Raw genomic sequence first — 20,816 nt, forward strand, 5'->3', positions numbered from 1 at the left:
TTTCTGTGCTTCAGAGTATCTAAATCGACTGACTCCTAATCTTTAAAATTTTTACATTTCACACCAGGAAAGACAGAGAAGGGAACATTTTATTCCCAAGTGACATTCTGGGTTTAACTATCCTTTGCAACAGTTTTGTTTTGAAAGATCTCTGTGGCTGCATACGAACCAGCCAGATGTCAACGATGAGTCTACCATGTACAATATTCCCCAGAGACTAAAAATACTCCTTGCTGATATAGTATCTGGAAATACCACACAAACGCTTCGGACCTGATGCATCACTAAGTGTCTGTACAAACGCCTCTGAAACAACAGATGTTCTGGGCTCCTGCTGTTCCCTTAGAATAACAAAATGACTTGTGGGGGAGCTGAAGTTCCCCCTCACTTTTCCACAGCAGTTTCAGGAAGAACCAATGAGTTTTCATCCTCATTTCAACTTCCGAGAGGAGCGTTAGACACTGTGCAGGTCCCGGGATCCACCTGTGGCTACCGGCAGGTTTCTGCAGGTGTTTGCCCATGGGAAGCTGTCAAGAGTTGGTCCAAATCAGGGCAATGCTCCTGACGGAAGAAAATTAAGCAGTGGGAACTTTTTAGGTGCCAGAACGTCTTTCCGGGACACAGATATGTAGGTGGAATCTGCACTCAAAAATAACTCAGGGACAGGAACAGCAGAAAAGGCTATGGCTGAGCAGTGCAGGTGGGAGAGGAGTCACCTGGGAAACGCGCGGTGAGTGACGAGGACTGACATACGTGATGGGGCCCAGAGAGGGACCCAGGGCTGCAAATGAGCAGTATTTTGATTTCCCTCAAGGGAAGATAGGGGAAACTTCTAAAATTCAGACCCTAAAAGGCGAGGGAAAATGACATTCTGCATAAATAGACATGCAACTATGGTTTGCATTGCAAGGTTAGCCGTAACGCCAACGGTCATCAGGACCGTGTACCCACAAGTGTTCTGCAATCTCCAGAGCCCCGTTAGGTGCTTGTGTCATTTGATCAATTAGGAACCTGGGACGAGAAAGTGGAACCAGGTCCTGAACCCAGAAAAGGGAACAGAAATAAAAGGGAACAAAGACAAAGGTGATTTCAAGTTCTACTCCCTGAAACTGACGACATGAGAAAAGATCAGGAAAATAGCTGAAAGTAAGAAGAATCATCAGCCTGACTTGAGACAAGACACGTTCATTTCACAAAGATAAATGCAGCTACAAACTGTGTCTGAGGCACAGGCTTGTGACGCTCGGAAGAAGTGCTAGATCTCAGTCAGAAGACACACGTTCTAGACTTGGCTCAGTAAATTACCAACTGTGTCACCTTGGGCGTGTCATTTCCCATACCCAGCCCACTCTTCTTCATCTGCAAAACAACAGTAGAAAGATCTGCCTTCCGTTGTCTATGCAAACGCATTTACGGTATTGCTTGCTATTTAGGAAGCATGCAAAAATGTCAGCTTAAAATGGTAATCAGATTCCTCTCAGTCGATCACTTATAAATGGTTTTCAGGATGACAAATTCAAGTCTCAGAGCTCCATGAGTCAGATGTTGTTCCCATCCTACAAGTGAGGAAAACTGAACCTGGGTGGTCAGTTTGTGGACCTGGCATTAGAAATGAGGTCTTCTAGTTTCTCATGCCTGCATCTTTTCACTGGGGGAAATACACCATTTAAATAACGGAGCCCAAGTCACACACGTAGAAAAGAGGACCGTCTCAGCCTTATGCTACATGTTTTACTAGCTGTGAACACTAAAAATGGCTGGCTTTCTTCTCCACCCTCTACCTGCTGTTGATTACAAGTGACTGACACTCATTTTCCGGTAAATATCTGAATAGTGTTCTGACAATATGGGAAGATAGGTTTTTGAGAAGGAACACTGCAAAAATCACTATGTGCTTTCCTTTATGGTGAAAAAAAGAAGTTCAACTCTACACCACGAACTGAAAATTAATTTCAGTCTTGGTCCAGGAGAACCTGACGCAGAAGGACCCAATGTTTCTTTAAGATGGTCTATTCAATTTACTTACTGTAGTTGAGAGGTGGGACTAGGGAACAGAGCAACACAGCAAGCATTTCTTCCCCTCTCACTCCTAGTAAATGGCTGCGTATAATCCCATAGCCAGAGGGCATAGCTTAATGCTCTAAGCTTCAGGTTTGTGATGCCTCGGCTGCTTAAAACCCTAAATTCAAATCCCAGAAGAGTCTGTATGGCTCCTTATCTCCTTGAGTTTGATCAATTACATTTCATAGATTTTTATTATGTGAGAGATTCAAATAAGGCTTTATAACTCAAATCCGGTTTATCTTATGGAGACTCTAAATACCTTGTACTTTTTATTTATCTAAATATTGAGTTTCAGGCTCACTGTCTCTTAACACCTTCCTAGCACTTAGAGAGGAAATTGTGTGAAACCTTTTAATTAGGATGAGACTATCTGGGTGGAATCATGAGCTATTTAATTTATATATGCAATCTTCCAGTATTGGTAAGGGAGTGGGTGTAGGAGATCCAGCCCACGAAGCAGAGACAAATCCAACATAGCACATGACAGTCACTGCCATTTGCTGAATGGCTACCGTGTACTTGGCACTTCATGTGAATTCTCTCATTCAATCCTCATGGCCCCCCTATAAGGTAGATATTTTAACACCCAGTTTACAGAGAACGTCACATGTTCTGTCCAAAACCATATGAGCCGAAATAGGAGAACAGGATTTAAACCCAGGTGTATCTGATCACACGTCCGTGATATTCCATGTACATACACCGCCCTACAATCACTGCACATCTACATAGAAAATAACAACAAAGTATGTGGAAGGCATCAAAAATGGAATTGTAAAGTGAAAGCCCAAACCAGGAAGGCAGCAGGACCCAGGGACTCAAAAAGGAAACCTGGGTCAAACTGTCATCGATTTATATCAAGACTGTCTTGAAGGAGCTGGTGACCGATCTTCCCACTCATGCCATGCCTCACCCACATGGTGAGTAGGCAGGCTTATGGGCATGGTCTCTAGAAGAGGCCGGCGTGGGTGGGTGCCAGGGCGTAATGCCCTTTAAAAATGTCACAGGCAAAGTTCTTACACTCTGTGGAATGCACACTCTGCCGACACGGCATGGTACAGAGAGCTGGGGCTCCAGAAGTCATACCCCATCTAGGAGTATGTTCTGTTGTCTTCTGCTCTGTCTAGTCCTGTCCCTAGGTTTCTGTATTCTTTGCTATTAAAAAAATTAATCATCCTCCATTCATAGTCTCCCATCACATGACCATCCTGTTGTGACAACCTTACAGGGCTGACTGAATCAGGAGTGAAGCCACAGGCAAAATCGATCGTGCCCCATGTTTTCTGGTGAGAGTGATCCAATGGGTGCCACTAGTTTCCTACCAGACAGTCAAGAACAGGAACAGGTCAAAAATGAGGGGTGGGAGTGGCAATAATCCTATCAAGTTGCGACAAGTTAGATCTGAATTGCCTGAGGATCATCCAGGGGAGACGGAGGGGAGAAAATTGGATATATGAGTCTCAAGTACATGGGAAGCTCGGAAGTGGAGATCTAGACTGGAAGTCATTGATACCCAGGAGATCCGTCAAACCACAGAGGATGAACTCACCCAAGGTGGGAATATGTGAAAGGAAGAGTAATGGGTCAAAGCAGAACACTGGGAAATACAAAAGAGAGAGAGACAGAGAGACATGGGCAGAAAGAGAGGAACATTAGGAGGGCAGCCATAGAAATCAGAGAACCAGGAGAGAACAGTGATGGGGAATCAGGTTTAAAGAGCAGCATTTCTCCAAGGGTATTCCTAGTTTTAGAGTAAGATAAGCTTTACAGATTAAAATAAAACTGCCTTGCTAATTTGTATTGTGAATCTCTAAAGAGGATTATATAGGGAGAGCTTTCTAAAAATATCTGACCACAGAACTCTTCATTTTTACATAAAACCTATTCACATCCCTCAAAACTAAGGCTCCCTAGAGCACACTTTGGGAAAACCAAGAGTGAGTTTCCCTAAACAACAAATTGTGACATCAGTGCACAGCAAGAGCCAACATATGAGTATTCGATAAGGGTTACATTTTGACAATTAGCAAGCCATTGATTACCTTTATCAGAGCGGCTTCAGTGGAGCAGTAGAGACAGAGGCAAGGCAGCAAAGGACTAATAAGTAAGAAGTGAGGATGTGCAAACAGTGCATGTTGATTACTCTTTCAAGAGACTTGGGTTTGAAAGGCAAGACACACAGGGACAGGAATTAGAGAACCTGTAGCTTCAACAAGACATTTCAGGCTGCAAGAGCTTTGTGCAAATTTATAGGCTGGAAGGAAAAACCAGGGATGGAGAAAAGCCAAGAATACGTGGGGTGAGTCGAAAGGGTAGGTGTGGGGACAAGGCACCGAAGACGTGGGGCGGGAACTGGATGGAGGAGGGAGGGAGGGGGTGCATACAAATAAAGTAGCCCATGATGAGAATACAGAGGAGGAGGATGTCAGGACTGATGGAAGGGACTGGGCACGGCTCCTTGCAAGAGGCAGTCTTTGACCTGGGCTTGGAAGGAGCAGGAGAGAAGCAGAGGAGAGAGGCATGCCGGAAATGCAAGCCATTCCACAGGGACAGGAGCCAGAAGAGGTGTGGAGGTGCTAAAGGACAGAGTGTGCCTGGGGTGCCTGGCCGGCTCAGTTGGTTAAGCATCCGACTTTGGCTCAGGTCATGATCTCACGGCTCATGAGTTCAAGCCCCGGTCGGGCTCTGGGCTGACAGCTCAGAGCCTGGAGCCTGCCTTAGATTCTGTGTCTCCCTCTCTCTCTCTGCCCCTTCTTTGTCTGTGCTCTCTCTCTCTCTCTTTCTTTCTCTCATTCTCTCCAAAATAAATAAATAAACATTAAAAAAAAAAAAAAGCGTGCCCAAGAAAGGACATTCTGGGAATTTCAGGCCTCTTCATTCTTAGCTATTTCCCTTTTCATTTGATGTCATTGATTCTGTGGAAGAAGATGTCTAATTGACTACAGGATCCTTAATAATGATGTGCTCACCCATCTGTTGATTTGAAGTTTGGGGTCCTATTTTATTATTTGATACCTGATATCCAAAGTTACACAACCCAAAGTTTCTATTAAAAAGAAAAGGAGAACAAAGAAACACAGTTTAGGGTGCCCGGGTGGCTCAGTTGGTTAAGCGTCCGACTGTAGCTCAGGTCATCATCTCATGGTTTGTGAGTTCAGGCCCTGCATCGGCCTCTGTGCTGACAGCTCGGAGCCTGGAGCCTGCTTCGGATTCTGTGTCTCCCTCTCTGTCTGCCCCTCCCCTGCTTGTGCTGTCTCTGTCTCTCAAAAAATGAATAAATGTTAAAAATTAAAAAAAAAAAAAAAAGAAACACACAGTTTACTTTTGGTGGGATTGAAGAGTGTAAATAGACAAACTAAGTCAAAACAAACCACAATCTTGTGAGTAAAAAAATTACATGTTCATTCTGCTAATCTGGAACTAAGAGTTCAGTCAAGCGATTTATGCAAGACCAGTATCTGGAAAGAGAAGTGTGTAATAGATCTGAAAAAGATTATATTTTCCACCTTGTTGGAACTACATCTTTTTCTAGACGAGAAAATGGGAGTTGTTCTTGGTGATTACTGTTTACCACTTACAGGCATGAAATAATCAGTATTTTTGGTAATCGTTTTAAAAACAATGATTTTAAAAGGTTTTCTTGCCTGTGCAATTCAAAGCAAGAACTCACTAAGTTTCTCTTGTTTTGGAAAAAGTGTGAATACCGGGGTTTGGACATATTCAGAAGACAATTCTGCAAAACCTTTTTGTTCTCTGCAGCCTACATGAACAGAAGCTTCTCAGCTGTTTTCTTCTGTAACATTTCAACTCTTCAGCTAAAGTCATGTTAAAAAATAATAACAGGAATGGAAATTATTCCGTTCTAAACATGTAGTTTTAATCAGAAGCCGGCCCCACTCAGTTGCTGGATAAAGCCTCATTGTTAGTCTATGTAGCAGCTGGGGGAAGCTGTCCCCCATCCCAAACAAGTATTTAAACAACAATTATTAAGTGGTAAATTGGTAACCTAAGACACCAGTACCACCAGCATCCTATTGAAAACAGGACCGTAAAATGTACATATCTTTAATTGCCACAGACAATTAAGCTTATCTGAGGATAAACATCTCCATTTCTGTGGGGAAGCTTATATAAATAGACCTCAAGTAACTGCACATTACCTCAGATGTATAACTAGGGAATGCATTTATATTTATATGTATTCTGAGGCAGAGGACTATAGAGACTATTCTTTTTTGTACAGTGGGTTAGTGAATATATGACTGTGTGTGTGTGTGCGTGTGTGTGCATGTGTGTGTGCACGCAGGAGACAGGCAGACACAAAGCCCATGCAATACTGTATGTGTTTTTGTATGTGTAGCAAAATAGGAATGCTTGTAGTTTGCTCATTATTATGTAAACTAAGGGGACAGACTGGTTGGTCTACAAGCAATTAATTGCTCCACTTAATGGCTAAATCTCCATATCGCATAAGAAAATGCACCTTCTTCAAATCCTGGAAGCCCCTGTGAGTCACAGTTCTTAGAGCCACCTCACTGTTCCTGTTTCCCCCTAATGCCCACCCTAGCCTGCGACTTACTAGAATTCAGCCCATGTCTTTTGGGGTTTGCCCAAGTCCCACATTTTGAAAAAATTTTATTTTTATTTTTATTTATTTTTGAAAGAGAGACAGAGCATGAGCAGGGGAGGGGCAGAGAGAGAGGGAGACAGAATCCGAAGCAGGCTCCAGGCTCTGAGCTGTCAGCAACACGGGACAATGCGGGACTTGAACCCACAAACCTCAAGATCACGACCTGAGCTGAAGTCAGTTTCTTAACCCACTATGCCATCCAGGCGCCCATAGTCCCACATTTTTTTTTTTTAAATTTTTTTTTTTTTTTAATTTTTTCAACGTTTATTTATTTTTGGGACAGAGAGAGACAGAGCATGAACGGGGGAGGGGCAGAGAGAGAGGGAGACACAGAATCGGAAACAGGCTCCAGGCTCTGAGCCATCAGCCCAGACGCGGGGCTCGAACTCACGGACCGCGAGATCGTGACCTGGCTGAGGTCGGACGCTCAACCGACTGTGCCACCCAGGCGCCCCTTCCATAGTCCCACATTTTGAAACTGTCCCTGGATACTTTTGTCATGATCATACCCGCAACTTCAACTGTCTTGTCTCTCAGAAAAACCAAGGTCTTTGTTAAACCCTGTAGTATTTTCTGTAGTATTAGGGTTAAAGTATTTCCATTCCAAACAAGAAAAAAAAAAGTCTTTTAGACCTTACAGTCTTTACCACATTATTAATTTTAACTCTAATCATTAGAAGTGTATCTCTTTAAACATCACAAAGAGAAATTTTATCAGTAATCATAATGGTTATCTGACTTTTAGATTGGATTCTTTACCAAGATATTATTGAACATTAAGCAAATGTCCCACTCTGATGACTGTCTTTTACCACTTTTTAAATTTTTTTTTTTTAATTTTAGAGAGATAGAAAGAGCACATGAATGGGGAAGAGGGACAGAGACAGAGACAGACAGAGACAGAGACAGCCAGAGAGAGACAGAGAGAGAATCCCAAGCAGATTCCACACTCATGTGGAGCCCAACATGGGGCTTGATTTCATGACCCTGGGATCATGACCTGAGCTGAAATCAAGAGTTGGACCCTCAACCAACTGACCCAGCCAAGCACCCTGTTGTACCACTTTTTAAGCAAAATCCATTCATATGGTGGCATTTTTGTGACACGGTATTTTCAGCCTAAGAGAGTGGAGTGCGATACAATTAGAACACACGCATGCGACAGCAAGGTATCTAAGACAATCCCGCTCCCTGGGCACCCCCACCTCTTACAAACAGCATGAAATATACAGTACTCGTTGGGTTTTGGAAATCATAACTCCTCATTTCTCCATTTCAACATCAGAAGGGACACAAAGTAAATTATTTACACAGTTTAAAATACAGCATGATATATGTATATATGTATATTTAACTTTAGGAACATCGCTAGGTGGCAGCTGGTATTCCAAACATCATTATGCATTCTACCCCGTGCAATGGAATACAGATTATTTATAAAATGAAGAATTAGGTGCTCCACATTTAAAGGCCAAGATTTTTTTTCTAGGTCAAAAGAATGAAAGTTTTAGCAATCTTTAAAAAAAAAAAGATGTACTGCCAATTCTTGCTCATTCAGCAGCAATGATTAAGTTGGTGCTTTCCCCAGAACCTCCCATCCCTCCCCCCAGCCCCCGCCTCTGGCTGACACCACTACCGCATTTTGTTGCCCCTTCATTGAGCACCAGGAGAAAAGTGAGGCCAAGGCAGTTCATTTTTGCTCCTCTTAACAGCTCTTAACACCAGTCCGGAGGGACACAGAGGCTGGAACTGTAAGCTTAAAGTAGAATTTTCAGATCATAGTGGATTTTAATGACCTATGCTCTCTACTGTCTAAGTACTAAAGATAATGAAGCATTTTTCTCCTCTTGACTTTAATAACCAATATCAGACCAAAGTACAACTGTCACATTTACCCAAGACACATTGGCTATTGGTCTATGCTGGCGACACCCACCTCCCGGAATACTCCAGCTCCGGGAGGCATCATTGCCCAGGGGTCCCAGCTGCTGTGTTATGAATCCATGAGCTCACTTGCTTCAGGTCACACTTGCCACGGGCTGCTCCCAGCCACAAGTGGGCACAGAAGGGGACACAGAAGGGGACAGCTCTCACTCACGAGCTCTGCGAGGTCTGGTGGAATCTTAGGCTGCACTTGGGTTTGGGAGATTCTATCCAGCCTTCCCCTCCCTCCAGATCAGACGTGCACTGCAGTCTGGCCACTCTCCCAGCCTCTTCCAGGTCTTTCCCCGTCTTCTCTCACAGACATTTCCCCTAATAAAATCCTTGCACATTTATTCCCCTCTTGGTGCCTACTTCTCAAAGTACCCAAACTCGTACAGACTATAATTCTCTGTGAAATCAGGTGTAGGAAAGAATGAATCAGTAATCAATGAAATTCATTCAGGCATTACAATGTGTGTGTGCGTGCATGCATGCGTGTGTGTGTGTGTGTGTGTGTGTGTGTGTGTGTGTGTTTACTCAGGAATTCCACGGTTCACAAATGGCCAATGGCCAACTCAGAATAGCTGTCTGGCTCACCCCAAGCAATATCCATCAGGTGGCTAGAGGAATTCCTTTTTCTTTCGGATCTGCCAATGATTACTTCCTTCTTTCTATTCCTTCCTATTCCGTAGCCTTCAATGATAGAGAACATGCTGTTACCTGGGATCCAGTGTGGGTTCTAAGGCAGTCCACACAGTGACACAGGACGACAGGGCTGATGCTAACTCCAAGCTGCATCGCAGCTATCCTGGTCCTGTCTCAGGTTACCTGGAGTTGTCTACTCGTTTCCTCAAGTCCCTATTCCCAGACCCGCTTCCCTTTCTCGATGTAGAACACCTGCTCAGCTCCAGGTACTTTGGGATTTCCCCTAAAAAGCAGGTGAATGGCTGTCCCCCCAAAAATCTCCATCTGCTGTGAGTCCTTTGTAAACCTGAACAAGAAAAGGAAAGGGGAGGATTGGGGGTAGAGTAGGAAGCCTGCAGGAGAAGGTGAGAGATGGAGCAGAGCAAAAGAGATTGTGGCCGAAATATCTAAATAGGCCTGTCCATTGCTGGACCTTCAGAAGAAAGACAGGAGTTATGAAAAAGAAGACCAGAAGTATCCTCAGTGGTTTATACCACGTGGCATGCAGGCAGCTCTCCCTGAACCCTTCAGCCTCACTGTGATCTGCCGTGACCAGCCATGGGAGAAAGACACATCAGTCTCATCCATCGCCGTCTGGCTGACAAAAAGGGAAGTGCAAATGGAATCTCAGTGAGCTGCAGCGGAGTTGGGGGTAGCCCCATAATACCGCACGGTGGACAGCATCCCAATGTGCCAATGAAAGCTCCATACGTCCGAAACAGGACTTCCATCTCCTCCCTCCCTGGTCTTCTGTCCCAAGGGTTTCCCCTTAGAAACCCAGTATTGGGCTATGGTACTATTAGAACTAACTTCGGGTGAATCATGAGCGAGAGAGACATTTGCTACCATTGCTTATCACAATTCTTCTATGGCAAAACACATTTTGAGTTCCAAACAACAGATAATAAATACACCAGAATCTGATCCATTCATAAGTTGGGTAGTAGCTGTGCTAACGATGCGGGATACATCCTCACTTATAAAATTATTATCATTAATCAGAGCTATTCGTTCATGGCCTGTCTGATATACTTGGAGCTCAGCTTGATTTCTTTTAAGTCTTTTAACTTCTGCATTCAGCAGTTACTTCCTTGACAACATTTGTTTCTACAAGTAATGTTGCTTTGTGCTTTTAAGCCCTAATTAAAAATTGGTAGAGATCTTAAATATCAGCAAATAAAATTTGAAAGAGACTTTTAAACATTAATGGGATGCAAAGGTTCTCAGGGTGTGGCCTCAGGACCAGTAACATCAGCAGAACCTGGAAATGATTAGAAATGCACATTATCAACCCTACTCCACACCTCCTGAATCAGAATCTCAGGGGGGGTGGGGCCCAGAGCTGTGTTTTAACAAGCTCTCCAGGTGATTCTGATCCATGTTCAAGTTTGGGAACCACCAGTGTCATGTACTAGATGATCTCAATCATGGGTCACGTAAGCTGTTTTAAGTGTGCTGTACTTAATAATCCCTGTGGAGAGCACACAAATAGCTCTCCTGTCTTTTCTTTTTCTTTTTTTTTTTTTTAATGTTTATTTATTTACTTTGAGACAGAGAGCACACATGAGCAGGAGAGGGGCAGAGAGAGAGGGAGAGAATCTCAAGCAGGCTCCACACTGCCAGCACAGAGCCTGATGCGGGGCTTGAACTCATGAACCATGAGATCATAACCTGAGCCAAAATCAAGAGTCGGATGCTTATCCCACTGCGCCACTGAGGCGCCCTGAGTCTTGTCTTTTAAAAGAGTTTTCAATCAAGTTGGAGAAACTCACACACATGAGATTAACAGCTGATATGACAATAAATAATTAGATGTGTGAAAATCAAATGGTACTACAGGATATTCAAGAGAGGGGACCATACTATTGACTATATCTATTTGGATATGATTCAACATTTGCCTTACAAATATATAATTACTATTGATGGAAAGGCAAGATGTTCTCCTAGTAAATGAGAAAAAAGAGGCTACAACCTTTTCTCCTGGACCCGAAGAATTGGGCTAGGGTTAAAGTGAATCTTGTCTCTAAATGCGTTTTGTTTTCATCCTCAAAGACAGCGACTCTACAGCCTTCCCAGCAAATCATGGCGGTATTTTACCACTGTGAGAGCTAAGAGACATTTTCATGCCCAGCTGAAAGCTTTTCTTATTGACCAGAGAAAAAGCTCTTCATAGCTAATTCATAATTGCCACTGTGACACAGTGGGATGTGAAAGCATCCTACAAAGTTTAAAAAGTTATACAGAAGTCAGATATTCGCTATCATTATTATTACTACTGTTTGATTTAAACAGCTGCACTGTTTCTGCATGAGACAGCTCAATGATTTTGTTGATTCTAAAATGACAACACGTGAAGGGAAGGTTCACATTTAGTTTAAAATTAAAAAAAAAAATCTATTTCCTTATTCTTTCTGTGGATGTGTCTGAAAATGTACAACAGACAAATCAAAAGCCCCAGGCTTTCTGCTGCTCTCAAGATATTTTTTTTAAGTTGCTGAAATGACATAAAATCAAATCCCTTTGAATGGTGGATGCCCTCACATCTAATTCTATAGATCTGATCCTAAAACTAAAAAAAAAAAAAAAAAAAAAAAAAAAAGGAATAATTTGCTCACTTTTGGTGGTCATTAATTCTTTTAAGTTACAAAAGTACCATTTAGTAAATTACCTTTTCCAAGGCACTAAAGGAAATCTTAAAGGTCTGAAAGTTTTGAATCACCTTCCAAAAGTGGTCAGTCTACCAATAACTTATAATCCCCAATAACATCCACCCAAATAGCTTCAATGTCTTTAGTGCTAGATTCTGATTTAAAAAAGTACTTTTATAGCCATTACAAAATTCATCCTTAACACCAAAGTTAGGTTGGGGAAGGGGAGCCCCCAAAAATGCTTTCAGAATTTCCCTGGTAAAGGAATACCATGGCCTTCAAAGATTTTAATCATAAATTTGTCCAATAGTTGCAAAATAATACCCAAATGTTATGCTTTCTTCTTTTATAGGTCATGCTTTATGCTTTATTTACACCAAGGAAGACATCTTGTCTAATATCTTCTTGATTCTCATTTATGCTTTCAGGCTGAATGGGAGCATAGGGAATTAGAATTTAGATTGTGGCCTAGGAGAAAATCTTCCTGAATTTTTTTGGACACTTGTGACTACGGTGGGAACTCGGCAGCCTTGTTCATGAGGCATCTCCAGGGGTAAGTAGGCATTTCCAGGCTGGTATGGGAATGGTTAAGGATTCCTTAGTGCACTTAGGTTGGGATCCACATGGTCAGGTGACAACTTCAGGAGGATGGGCCTGAAGATGGGCACTGAGGTGGGCACCTTTACCTATCCATGTGACTTTCACCTTGACCTCAGTTTGGTGCCCTTCCCCAGAAGTCACGAATTCAGTCTCGTTTATGAGCTACCTTATCATTTTCCAACAAACCAAATGACTAAAATCTTCCTCTGAAGGAAATATTCGTCATTACAAATGCATGTGGGATACAGTGGACCTATGACTACATGTGAGTACATCTCTATGTACTATGGAGAGATTTCACTCCATCCAATGAAAGGTAGCCAGTGTGGGCGCCTGGGTGGCTCTGTTGGTTGAGTGTCCGGCTCTTGCTTTCGGCTCAGATCATGATCCCACAGGTTCGGGAGTTCGAGCCCCACATCGGGCTCGGCACTGGCAGTGCAGAGCCTGCTTGGGATTCTCTCTTCCTCTCTCTCAGCCTCCCCCCACTGATACAACCTCTCTCAAAATAAGTAAATAAACTTAAAAAAAAAAAAAGGGTGTGCATTCTTGTCTCATTCTTCACCTAAGTCTCTCCAGGTTTTAGCTTCAAAGGTTACCTGTAGATGCACTTCTGACAAATTCCAAGGGAAAGCTCTAACCCTCGATGCTGAGGAATGTTAAAGAGCCTATGAAGTGGCCAAGGTTAAAGATGACAACCTTAAGTATGGAAGAGAAGGGAAATACTTTTTCAGTGTTGACTAAAAGAGAATTTACTTAGAGAGAAGGTTACTCCATGTGACTTACCAAGATGGTATTTCACGTTCGATTCAAATACGATCCTTGTAACGCCGGGATCACAAGGTCATGCAGGAGAGTGGAACCCACCTCAGCATTAGCCAAGGCTTTGGATGACCTTTGCAGGTCTCTGAAGAAATATTAAAATTTCCCCCTACTTTCCTCCTATCATCTCCCCTCCTCCATTTCCTCACTCCAGTTTTTGATAAGAGACTTCTTGTTAGACTATATTTTCTCTGTTACCTCAAGCACAGAACTCTCTTATGGCAGAATTACGGTCTTATCCTGGGACAAGTGGGCCCTTCAAAGTCTGTGTGTCGCTGTAGAAAAGCAAAAGGAGACGGGGTAGGGCTGCAGAACTGGTACCCACAGCCCCCACCTTCTGTTTCTTCTGAAGCCTCCACCACGTGTGCCCGTGGGGCTTGTGGGTTAAAAGTGGGAGGGAAGAAACAGCCTTTCCCAACTTGTGACTTGATTTTCACTTCTCACTGTACTTGGATTGGGAAAAAAAAAAAATCTGAGGAGGAAAAAAAAAAAGAGGGAAAAGTATACCCAGGAAGACAGGGAAAGATTAACTTCAAAAGCCCAAATTAAATAATGTGGAAAAAATTTCCAACTTTTATTTTTTTTATTTTTTTTTTCAACGTTTATTTATTTTTGGGACAGACAGAGACAGAGCATGAACGGGGGAGGGGCAGAGAGAGAGGGAGACACAGAATCGGAAACAGGCTCCAGGCTCTGAGCCATCAGCCCAGAGCCCGACACGGGGCTCGAACTCACAACATTTTTTTTTTTTTAATGAAATCTTCAGTGTCACTGGCACCACTCATGGTTTAGTTAGTCAAATGAAGAAATTTACCTACATGAAATTTAGACTCCTTCTTTAAGAAAGTAATATTTTGCCATATATTTTTGGTTTTCTTCTTCAGGAAGTGAATATCCCAAACTGTAAATACATAGTGTAATCTGCCAATAAATTGAGGTCAGCCTTCCTTTGGGTCTCCTTTAAAACTGGAGATCCCCTACTCCAAGTCCCCCTCACCTACTTAAAGAACTTACCTCTTCTTTTTTTTTTTTTTTTTTTTTGGAAAAAGAACAGAAGCCTTTAATTCCAAATTAACTCTTTGGCCTTCCTCAGGCCTCAAAAAAAAAAAAAAAAAAGGCTTATAAAAGGATTATATTGGAATTCAAAGTCCACTGAGCAGCTGGGGGCTACGCGGAAGACATAGGTAGAGATATCAGAGCAATGAAAGAGATTCCCATCCTTGTTATGTTCTCTTTAATCCCATTAGCCAAAGAGAATGCTGTACTTTAAGAAATTTAGGAGCGGTGAGTTGTCTGGCTGGGGGCACAACTAGTTACAATACCTCCCTCTAAAATGTGCCTAGCGTGTTTAAATCTATAAAGCTAATGCCCAATTAAGAAGAAAAAGGAGGCAGATTCTCATACCTATTAGGTTCGCTATAAAAAATAAGAATGACCTAACTCTGCCTTTAGCAGAACAACCAGCCATATATGCTACCCTGCTCTGTTAGGAAATGGGATGTTGTGTCCAATCAAACACTGTTTAATAGACTACTATCAAAAAATACCTGGTATGCCTTACCAATTTGCAAGATATGGAATATAATAAAATACTTAACACTAAAATACACAGAGCGTATTTTAGTCTTTCTCTGATGATTCAAGACATTTCAGAATATTTCACTGCCTCTAGGTCACCATTACCAACCTCAATTTTCACTATGCCCAGTGAAGCATGGTTATATCAATTAATAGAGGTTTCCGTTCGACAGAATGTTCTAACAACTAGCTTTAACCGTATATTGTTTCTACTGGGTGGGTACTAGACACAACATGAATACCAATCAGTTGGATTTTTTTGCATGGGAAGACAGTCCTTTGGGTCGGGGCCTCAGACAGTACTCGCTTCATGTGGTTTGGATGGCAAAGATTTGGGGGCCAGAGTCCCCGCCGTGAGCAATGGGTAGGAACCAAGAGAGAAGTACAAGTTCCTTCGATTTCTCCACCATTTTTCTTGCTTGACTATGTGACAGAAAGCTTTCCAGTTGTGAAATCTCAGGCTTCTAGAGCTCTAGACTCCTCAAGGAGGAATATGCCACAGGCTGGAAAATGTTCTGGCAAGTTTACTATCTGGCTATATAATCCAAACTGCTGTTTAAAGCCTTCCTGAGTGGTTGGAGAGTTTTAGAGCCTGAAGCAGGGATCCTGACAGCTTCCTGTGTATGCTGATAACCACTGTGCTGGAATAAAAGTGTGTTGGTGCTAATCTTTTTTCAGTTTGGGTCACACAGGGTGACAGCTACTGGTGCTAATTGAAAAGGAAAACGATAATTCGATGCTATAACACTTTTCACCTACCTCATGCTTTTTCATCCAGAAGACTAAAAAATGTCTTTTTTACAAAGGAAAATAAGGTAGCTTCCCCTGGGGTATGGGTCATTCTCTGTCTTTGAAAAGGCCAGGCAATACCTATGTGATGACAGCGCCTTCTGCAGATGGGCCAAAAAGACCCAAGGTGGAAAAATGTAATATTCAGTCTCAGAACTGCACCGAATAACCCAGGCCGGAAATTCAAGAACATTCTTGCAATCTCACCTCCGTCAAATCATCCAGTTAGGGCCTTATCGGTCTCCTTTGTAAAGTGTATGTAACTATTTTCCTTTTAAACATTTGTTTGTTCTGAACAGAACTCAAAGTGTCTTAAATGCTCAGCAAATATTTATGGACGATGATCACAGTCTCCCATCTCCCACTAGAAGTAAAATGCCACATAGAAACTAGGAAGGACTATAATGAAAGTGTACCCACATTAATGACTGATATGCGGAAGACCATAGTTGTAAAGTGCAACAAAAGGTATTTGTCTTAGTCTGGGCTGCTGTAACAAAACTACCACAGACTGGGTGGCTTAAATGACATTTATTTCTCAAGGTTCCGGAGGCTGAAAGTCTGAGATGAAGTTTCCAGGAGGTTTAGGCTCTTTGTGAGGGCCCTCTTCCTGGTTTGCAGATGGCCGCCTTCTAGCTCCATCCTTACATGGCTGAGAGAGATTAGCTCTCTCATATCTCTTTGTATAAGGACACAAATTCTATTCATGGGGGCTTTACTCTCATGACCTAATCATGTCTAAAAGGCCCCAAGTCCTTTTTATATAAAAAAAAAATTTAATGTTTATTCATTTTTTGAGAGAAAGACACAGAGCATGAGTGGGGGAGGGGCAGAGAGAGAGAGAGAGAGACGGAATCCAAAGCAGGCTCAGGCTCTGAGCTGTCAGCACAGAGCCCGACCAGGGCTTGAACTCATGAACCGTGAGATCATGACCTGAGCTGAAGTCGGACGCTTAACTAAGACATCCAGGTGCCCTAAAGGCTCCGACTCATAATACCATCACACTGGGGATGAGGCCTTCGACATATGAATTTGGGGAGACACATCCATGCGGTCCATGGCAGTATTACACTGGATCTGGAACTTCTTGGGACTGCAAAAATGTGTTGGCCTAGTTTGTGACATGCCAACCAAGCGTGGTACATACATACACAGTGGCAATGATGTGGCCCTAGTCTTTGTGTGTTTTCTACCATATCTGAAAGGCAGAGCAATGAGAACCCACTTCAAAATGGAGGGGAGGACAGTCGGCTTTCCCAAGCAGAGGCCCTCAGTCACAGCTTTTCCAGGACATTCTGCGTTCCAGGCACATGCCCTGCAGAATCTCAGGCAGATGGCTGGGCTTCTCACTTGCATCTCCCTGGCTCCACAGTTTGTTCTATCTTTCCCTTTTAAAATGCGGTTCATTCTAGAAACAGATGAATTGGTACACATAGTACTTCTGAGGATAGATCCACGAGAAGTCAGCCGCAAAGCCCAGGAGAAGCGCAATCTCTGGGAAGAAGCCAAGCACAGATTTCAGTGGAACATCTCCCTCATGCTTGAACAAGTTTTTCTTTCTTGTTGAAACCTGTTCAATTCCCTCTATATACCCTACTCTCCAGACAGATGGACAGACAAGGAGACAGATACATGCTTATTTTGGTCTAAACACTTCTTTGCTGAAGTATAGCTTTCCGCCAGGCTCAGTTACGTGCTGCTAAGGAATCATTCACATTCAATCTGTCTACTTCACCCCAGCCTGTGGAACACTTCACACACATTCCCAAGTCCCAACACGCCTCAGAAACTGACAACGAAAACAGCAATACTAACAGGACTTCACAGAATGATTTTCCCTGAACAACCGGAAGCGGCTCTAACATTGTCTCGTAGAACATCGTTGTGGCCTGGCGTGAAGATAGGGTCGGTGATACGATCCCAATTAGGAAGATGAGGACACTAAAGAAACCTTAGTCAGTTTGTGAGTAAAGCAGTGTGGTTCTGTTCTGGCCTCCAAACCAGTTCCTATCCACCAGCTACCAACTCTTTTGAAGAGTCAGAATGTTGAGACCAGTGAAAAGCTGAAGAGCTGTGTCAGTTATCAGCCACTTGCCTATGAGGCAGGGAGAGAGGAAGTTTTCATGTAACGTCTTCCCACTGACCTTAACCTGTCTGCTTCCTTTCTAAGAGAGAGAGAGAGAGAGAGAGAGAAAGAGAGAGAGACAGAAGAGAGAGAGAGAGAGAGACAGAGAGAGGGAGAGAGACAGAGACAGGGAAGGAAGGAGGAGGGACTATTCAACAATCCATCAGGCAAATGCCTGTACAGTTGTTTAAAGTAGAACCTGGTTGATTCCAGTGGTTTCTTACAGCCTTAGCTCACATTGCCTCACAGGTGAATCAATTCATCCTTTTACATTCAAACAAAAGGCATTCTGGGATAATCTTTCAGAGACGGAATGACTCCCTTAGGATACATACACACAAGAAGAACGCTAATTCTATCACAGTGCTAATGTACCATTACTAGTAATACACTTCCTCCAATAAATTAACCAGTACCTTAGGTCACAGCTAAATACATAAACCAGTTTGAGTGAATTAGTGGGAACACTGGTTAAACGATGAAGAGACTACGAATTATCACACGTGGAAAAGTCAAGAACTCCAGGGGCGCCTGGGTGGCGCAGTCGGTTAAGCGTCTGACTTCAGCCAGGTCACGATCTCGCGGTCCGTGAGTTCGAGCCCCGCGTCGGGCTCTGGGCTGATGGCTCAGAGCCTGGAGCCTGTTTCCAATTCTGTGTCTCCCTCTCTCTCTGCCCCTCCCCCGTTCATGCTCTGTCTCTCTCTGTCGCAAAAATAAATAAACGTTGGAAAAAAAAAAAAAAAAGAAAAGAAAAGTCAAGAACTCCAGAGTGCCGAAGCAAAGAGAGGATTCAGGAGAGAAGATGGCCGCTTTTACATAGTTTGAGGGTTGTCCTGTGGACGATTCTACATGTGCTCCTGAGCGCCCAGAAAACAGGCCTGGGATGGCCCACTGATGATACAGGGAGGCAGAGTCTGTTATATTATAAAAGGATCTAAGATTTAAGGGGCATCTACGACGCGTGAGCCACTCTGGAGGGTGCTTTTACAAATGATAGCTCAGTGAACCACCTGCCCCCACCCTGCACAGTAGCTATCAGTTAACATGGTGGTAGAGAAGTTAACAACGGAGGTTCAGAGGAACTGAGACACTTGCTCCAGGTCACAGTGCTTCCGAGAGGCAGAAAGAGGATTCGATCCAACTCTAGGCCACTCCCAAGGCTGTGCCCATTTGACAGCTGGCCCCTTTGGGAAAAGAGCTGCTAAAAAGGGACAGGAATATACAAGTAAACACAGCACCTGGAATAGCTTCCATTCATGACGGCAAGCCGTTTGTCTAAAAAGAATCTTAAAATCCTAAAACGTTGATTATGGGCTTCTCTTGAAGAAACAGAGTGGAGAGACCGTAAGCTGTCATTTGTCTTTCCTTCACTTCTTATTAAGGGCAGTTTTGTGGCAGCAATAAAGTAAAATAACTCAGTATCGATGTTCGGTAAGCTCCCCATCAAACACAGAGGAAAAAGGGAAGAAGGATGTTGCTATAAAAATACCTGTAAACTGATCCATCCACATAAGACCACTTTAAAAGCCAGGGCAGATGGATTCTCAGTTGCCCTTTCTTTTCCCATTTCTGTCTAACAAGCGCAATCTTTCCTAACTTCCATCTGAACAATTCCAAATGACGACTTGATTTGCAGTGATGGGCCTACCAGGAAGCCGGGAGCTCTGGTGAGCATTTCAAGTCTCGCCCTCCTCTGCCTCTCCGAGCTTCTGGTTCCTCCTGAGTAGCATGAGGGGACCCTGGTGGTCTCTTTCACCTCTGCCTCCATGAACGCCAGCACATCCCTACGACAACATCCCCACGTGTTGTCCTGTGACTGATATTACTGTGTATAAGCACAATACGTGGCTAAGAATATCGCATAATGGATGACAGCCCAGGACCGGACCACTCGGTCTTAAATCTCAGCCAGCACCCTGGGACCAGCTGTGAGACCTGGCGAAGCATTTAACCTCCCTCTGTCTCTGAGCCCGAGTTTCCGCATCCACGAACCAGGGCTATGGATGGTACCTGTGTCACGTGCTCGTCTCACCATTAAGTGAGGGAATGAGTGTGTGCCATCATTACTATTATGGGGTGACAGTGGTTCTCTGTGTATCAGGCTCATCCAGGGGGCTTTGAAACACCCATAGGTAAAGGCTCTATTCCAGAGGGGTCGGATCAGTAGATCTGGGAGGGGGCTTCGGAAGCTGCCAAGTCCGTGCAGGGGGGACCCTGGTGCAAGGCTGGAGACAAAGATTACCATGGCATCAGTTCACAGCAGGCCCCCAGAGACAGGTAAGGCAAACTTTGGGGAAATGAGAAGCACACACCTCAGACCCAGATAGGCTTGGGTTCAAACACCGGTTTTGCAATTTCTCAGCCACGTGGCCTGGAGCTTATCACTTATCTCCTGTGAGTCTCTGTTTTCTCATCTGTAAATGGAGATAGCACCAACTTACTGAGTGTTGCCGTGAGGTTTAGAGAGATCTGTGAAGGCTCCAGCAGGCAATCGGTACAGGATGCTTTAAAAAATGTATACTTATGCTTACGCAGATTGCTCAAAACAGAAGGAAAGGAAACAGAAGTGCTGGCTATCTGGGGCCTTTGGAACAGGCAGTTAATCTTCTAAGAACTATGAATTATAATTTGTCTTTTTTAGATAACAAATACATCTGTATGTTACATGTTCTCCCTTTTGAACAAAACAAATTTATGTACTCTTTGCTACACACTGTTGTTTTTTTCTTTTCTTTTCTTTTCTTTTTACTTAACAATATATCTTGGGGATTTTTTCGAAATCCGTACATACGGAAGATCCTCATTTTTATTCTACAGAAACATGGTATTCCGCTGAAATGATGTCTCATAATTTAACCAGTCGCCCCATCGAGGGGCATTTAGGGGGTTTTCTAGCATTTTCTCATACAAACAATGCAGCAATGACTAACTTTTAAATAAATCTTTTCACACA

At 43.3% G+C, this 20,816-nt stretch overlaps 1 protein-coding gene across 2 annotated transcripts in view; it reads right to left on the reverse strand.

Moving 5' to 3' along the window:
- The window catches only part of CELF2 (CUGBP Elav-like family member 2), an 835,274-nt gene that overhangs the window by 352,999 nt on the left and 461,459 nt on the right, over positions 1–20,816 (reverse strand). The gene's annotated exons all lie outside the window — the stretch shown is intronic.

The sequence above is a fragment of the Herpailurus yagouaroundi genome, unplaced genomic scaffold (genome assembly GCF_014898765.1).
Source record: "Herpailurus yagouaroundi ecotype Mexico unplaced genomic scaffold, PumYag 203, whole genome shotgun sequence".
Lineage (NCBI taxonomy): Eukaryota > Metazoa > Chordata > Mammalia > Carnivora > Felidae > Herpailurus > Herpailurus yagouaroundi.